Consider the following 6,678-nt stretch of genomic DNA (forward strand, 5'->3'; position numbering starts at 1 on the left):
TCTAAAAATCATAACTTTCGCATACGAGCTACGTTTTCGACGTTCTTTATATCCACGCATAGGCGGGAACGTACTCTACAACTTTCGTTTAGACTCTGTCGGCTAATTTTGACTTTATTTTAAAAGTTATATTTTTAACAGGCCGAGACATGATTGGTCCGTTAAAAATTCATAACTTCTTCATCCGACGTCTGTTTTAGTTTGTCTTTTTATCGTTACACTACTATTAACAAGATCTTCGATTCTCGTTTAGGTTGTGTTGGCTAAAAACCGCTCGATCTATTATTCGAACTTCGGGCTGTACACTGCTAAGCCGAAACTACGAAAAATCATAACTTCCTCACACGAAGTCAGATTTGGGCGTTCTTTTTATGGACGCTCTCGGTTTAACGTTTTCTACGACTTTTGTTTAGATCGGTAAGGCTAAAAGTCACTCTATCGTAAATTCACTATTTATGCTTCCCGGTGCCATGCCGGTTCCGTCGCGAAACTTCAACGGGTCATAACTTCTTCGTTATAACTCGGATTTCGGCGTTCTTTATATCCACAAAATCCTTGTTTCAACCACTACAACTTTATGTAGAGATATCGGGTTTATCTCACACTTTAATTTTGACGCTTATTTTTATCCTTTATTTATTATACATTTATAAATAAATAATAAGCATATAAATTCACATAATTCACATAATACTCAAATATTTCATCTTTGTTACTTCAAAAAGAATTACAATAGTTGACCTAGACTATTACATCATCTATTACTGCTTAGCCCTGAAACATGGGCGTTACAGTATGTTTTATGTTCCTTTGGTCTGTGTGTATGTTTACCCTCAATGGTGGTGTGGAATTGTTGTTCATAGCAGTCTCAGGTTTTGGTAGCATTCAATATCACCTTGGAAGTTTTCTCGAGCTAGTTGTGTATTGGTGGAATCTGTTTAGTTTCAATCAAGGTATGGGGTCTTGTTCCGATCGTTCATATAGATGTCTTCTGTTAATGATTGAGGTTTTCCATTTCGATAGAACTCTGGTATTTCTTCCCTTTTTGGATGGGGTTATGGGTTCCCGAAGGGCGTGAATTGTGGTAAATTCAGTATATATTGTCGAGAAGGGTGTATGTGGGCTGGACAAGATGGCATTAGAGCACTTGGTTCGAATTATATTCATGGTTATTTTTGGGTTATAGCCTTAGAATTGGATCAAGAGTACGATCGTCTATCCTATTCTCGGGTTATGTGCGACCATGATTTCGTAGGGTTTTGTTGGGTTTTATGTACTTTAACATTCCTATGGTGCACATACAACCCTAATGCTTTGGATCTAAGTTTTCTCTAATTATACATTCAATAAACATTTTCCAAAGCATGAAACTTAATCTAGCATGCTACTATCGGGTAGTACTTTGAATAACTTGGCCTCAAGAAAGCTAGTTAGAATATTACTTTGTGTAGTAGCTTGAATAACTTGGCCTCAAGAAAGCTTAGCACCCCAAGTGTAATGCCTCAAATGGAATCAAAAACACCAAGAACAATTAGGATGAATATGGAGAGGTTATGGAGACTCTAAAATCAGTTCTCACTCTTATAACACAAGTGGTGGTGATTTTGGACTTAGAGATACATATATATATATATATATATATATATATATATATATATATATATATATATATATATATATATATATATATATATATATATATATATATATGTGTGTGTGTGTGTATGTGTGTGTGTGTGTATGTGTAGAATATCAAGGGTCATGTGTAACCCTAATCCATACACATTAGCCCATGACCCATCCACTGGATTTGGATAAATACTTCATGGATCAACCATAAGCCCATCACAAATCAAACCATGGATCTTTAGCCCAACTCATATGTATCATTTTAATTAGTCTCTTTTGATCACTGAATTAATCCTTAAATTAATTCTTGATCAATACTAATTAAATAATATGATTCCTCAATTAATATATTATACTTATAATATATTAATAAATCATAAATAACCTCTTACTCAAATATCTTTCCCAACATATTGCTTTGATGAATGCAACCCAAATGGACCATGCTACTATCGGGTCAAGTACATACCAATTATAGTTATGGGCTTAGACACCTAATCCAACAGTCTCCCACTTGGATAAGTCTAATAACTGTAATTGCCAATGTAACTTAAAATCCGATTAGCAATCGTAGCTCTCAAAAAGCCGCTGTCGAACTCTAATGCGTCCATTAGATAAGTGATCATATAATCCTCTGTTCTACATGATATCGTGTGGAAAAGCACATGGAATTAAAGTCATACTTATTTTCCAACATTTTGTTTCCCGATTTCCGATTTGTCTGACATAGAACATAATTGAACACATCAATTTAGTTCTGACCGGCCCCGACACATAAGTCAAAACAAAATCATCGATCGGCCCAAGATATCGCTTTTAATCCTCATAGGATAAAAGGAACAGATAAACTTCGACTTATATGCTTGTACTAACTATTCATTGAATCATACATAATAGCATATTTTATAACATCGAGTTACGGATGCAGTTTTGCACTGTTAATGTACAATCAACAAATAATCGCCAACTCATATATCTTGGTTTGAAGATTATACAATATTATCGTCTCACAATCACCCGTGATAAATTCCATGAAGTGATATGTGAGTGTGGGTTTAGTCCAGTACTCAAATCTTATTTCAAGAGCACTCATGAATGTTTGTAGCAATCTTTTGCTATGTCTAACACCTTAGACAATCATACGAAAACCCATTCATGACAGTCTTCTTTCATGACCTACTTCCAAAGTATGATCGACTGTGGATAGTTTGAATAATCTTATTATTCTGGAAGTCAAAACATGCAAAATGAAACAATAGTAAATAATTGACACAAGACAGTAACACTACTTATAAACAAAAACACCTTTTATTCAATCATCAAATGTCAATTACATTTTGACTATTACAAGTTTCTAAAATTCTATCTAATTACTAAAACTAATATCGTCCTTCAGCCCGACACTACTAGCGTGCTGCAAGTGCTTAACCCTACTCAGTCCCTTTGTAAGGGGACCTGCTGGATTCTCTTCTGACGATACCCTCTTAACCACGAGGAGTCCCTCTTCTACTAGATGTATTATGAAGTGATATTTTCTGTTGATGTGTCTTGATCTGCTATGATCTCTTGGTTCCTTGGATAAGGCAACTACACTATCGCTATCACAGAAAATTTCCATGGGCTCCTTTATAGCTGTTACAAGTCTCCGATGAAGTTCTTCAGCCATATCGCCTCCTTCTCTGCTTCACTCGCTGCTATATACTCTGATTCGCACATTGAATCAGCCACAGTCTCCTGTTTGGAACTTTTCCAAGTTATTGCTCCTCCATTTAGGGTAAATATCCAGCCCGACTGAGAGCGGAAATTATCTCTGTCAGTATGAAAGCTGGCATCACTATACCCTACCACTCTTAAGTCATCACTCCCACCAAGGGTAAGGACCCAGTCCTTAGTCCTTCGCAAGTACTTAAGAATGTACTTTATCGTAGACCGGTGAGCTTTACCAGGATTCCCTTGATATCTGCTAACCATGCTCAGTGCAAAGGCTACATCAGGGCGAGTACATTTCATAGCATACATGCTCGAGCCAACAGCAGAAGCATATGGTACTCGACTCATTTCTACTATTTCAGCATCAGTACTCGGACTCTGAGTCTTACTCGGTCTGGCATTGCTTTGGATAGGTAATTCTCCTCTCTTGGAATCCTGCATGTTGAAACGTTTCAGTACCTTCTCCAAATAGGTACTTTGACTAAGTCCTGTTAGTCTTTTACTCCTGTTTCTCAATATCCTTATCGCTAGAATGTTTGCAGCTTCTCTGAGGTCCTTCATAGCGAAACACTTCCCAAGCCATGACTTAACCTCCTACAAGATTGGGATGTCATTTCCTATGAGCAGTATGTCATCCACATACAACACGAGAAAGCTAACTATACTCCCACTAGCTTTGACATACACGCAAGACTCATCCTCGCTTCTCGAAAAACCAAACTCTTTGACTTTCTCATCGAAAGAAAGATTCCATCTGCGAGATGCTTGTTTCAATCCATAAATGAATTTCTCAAGCTTACACACTCTATTAGGATACTTTGCATCGACAAAACCCTCTGGCTGATTCATGTAAACATCCTCAGCCAACTTCCCACTAAGGAAAGCGGTTTTGACATCCATTTGCCATATTTCATAGTCATGAAATGCAGCTATGGCTAGCATAACCCTTATAGATTTAATTTTGGCCACTGGTGAGAAGGTCTCATCATAGTCAACTCCAGGAGTTTGAGTAATGCCCTTCGCAACCAATCGTGCCATATAAGTGTGTACTTTCCCATCCATGTCGGTATTCTTTTTGAAGATCCATTTGCACCCGACTGTCTTACGGCCTGGTACAATGTCAACCAAGTTCCGAAATTAATTTTCATACATCGACTGAATCTCGTTGTCCATTGTCTCTTTCCATTTAGCAGACTCGGGGCCTGCCATGGCTTCCTTGTAGTTCTTAGGTTCATCTAAATTTACCAGTGTACTATCACTCATAAATGTATCACCCTCAGAAGTAATATGGAAACCATAAAACCCAGATGTCTGTCTAACTCTACTGGAGCGTCTCAGAGTAAGGACTCGTCAATCGGTTTAACTGGAGTTTCCTCCTCAGGTTGGGCGCTAGTGTGTGAGGTTCCTTCATCACTTAACTATTGAAGCTCTTCAAGGTGAATTTGCCTCCCACTGTCGTTCTGGCATATGAGCTCTCTCTCGCGAAAGACTCCTCTCATCGCAACGAAGAAAACATTGTCACTCGTTCTTTAGAAGAGATATCCAAAGGATTTATGTGGGTAGCCGATGAAAATACATCGCTCACTACGAGGTTCGAGCTTGTCGTGAGTCTCTCGTCTTACGAAATCCTCGCAACCCCAAACCTTGATGTGGTCTAATGAGGGAACCTTCCATGTCCACATCTTGTGAGGTGTTTTGGAAACCTTTTTAGTTAGGACTAGATTAAGGATATGGGCGGCAGTCTCTAAGGCATACCCCCAGAATGAGATAGGTAACGAAACTCGACTCATCATAGAACGAACCATGCCCATCAAGGTTCGATTGCACCTCTCAGCTACACCATTAAGTTGTGGTGTCCTGGACGGCGTCAATTGTGAAACAATTTCACATTCCTTAAGATAGTCATGGAACTCGATACTAAGATACTCTCCTCCTCGATCGGATCGAAGCATCTTTATCTTCCTGCCCAATTGATTCTCCACTTCTTGCTTAAACTCTTTGAACTTTTCAAAGGTTTCTAACTTATGCTTGATTAAGTAGACATACCCATATCTACTATAATCATCAGTAAAAGTCACATAGAAGCGGTTAGCATCCCTTGTGGCAGTTTTGAAGGGTCCACACACATCTGTGTGTATGAGATCCAGTAGACCCTCACCCCTTGCACAAGTGCCAGTGAAGGGTGACTTTGTCATCTTTCCAAGTAAACAAGATTCACAAGTGTCATCCGACTTTAAGTCAAATGACTTCAAGACTCCATCCTTTTGGAGTTGGGCTATGCGATTCTTGTTAACATGTCCAAGGCGACAATGCCATAAGCATGCTTTATCCAAATCATTGGATGAATCAATATGCAACACATTATTTCCTATGTTATCTTCAACCATCACAGTTTCACATATGCCATTGCAAGTTAATGTTTCAAAATAAAATACACCATTGTAATAAGCATTAATACTACCAATTTCATTATTAAAAGAAAAGGTAAAACCTTGTTGATACAAACTGTGAAAAGAAATAATATTCCTCGCCATTTCAGACGAGTAGAAACAATTATTCGAATCTGATTTTAAACCATTACTAAGCACTAAAGAATAAACTCCAATCTTGGTGACATGCGACTTTCCCCTATTCCCCATGATTAAGTTCATCTTCCCGTGCTCCACATCCCTACTTCTTTTTAGACCCTGCAAATCAGAACAAATGTGTAAGCCACATCCTGTATCAAGGACCGACGAATTAGCATGTGATGAGTTATTAGATAGAATAGTATCAATACCTGAAAATGAGGGTTTGATCTTCCCATCCTTTATGTCCTGCAAGTATTTCGGGCAGCTTCGTCTCCAGTGCCTCTTTTCATGGCAATGGAAGCACTCGACTTCCTTTGGGTTGGAAGAGGGTGTGACAAAACCAACTTTGGTTCCACTGGAAGAGGATCCAACATGGGACTTTCCCTTATGACTCTTCGAAGGAGTCTTCCTCTTTTTTCCCTTTCCATGTCCAATTGCCAGGACAGGGGCAATTGCAGTAGGAGTAGGTACAATAGATTTGCCTTTCAAACTGCTTTCAGCAGTTCTTAAGAGACCTTGAAGCTTAGAGTCACCTCCTACTTGTTCATATGATAAGTCATACGAAACTGATCATAACAAGGAGGTAAGGAGTGAAGGATAATGTCAATTGTCAATTCTTCATCGAAATTGACATTCAGCTTTAACAAGCGGTCCACAAACCTTTGCATCTTTTGAAAGTGGGCCGTGATGGACTCTCCATCCTTCATTTTGGTCGTGATCATTGAGGCAATGATCTCATACCTCTCCTGCTGAGCACTTTGATGGTACC

This window comes from Lactuca virosa, chromosome 8 (genome assembly GCF_052849685.1).
Source record: "Lactuca virosa cultivar CGN04683 chromosome 8, Lactuca_virosa_CGN04683_v6, whole genome shotgun sequence".
NCBI classification, from domain to species: domain Eukaryota; kingdom Viridiplantae; phylum Streptophyta; class Magnoliopsida; order Asterales; family Asteraceae; genus Lactuca; species Lactuca virosa.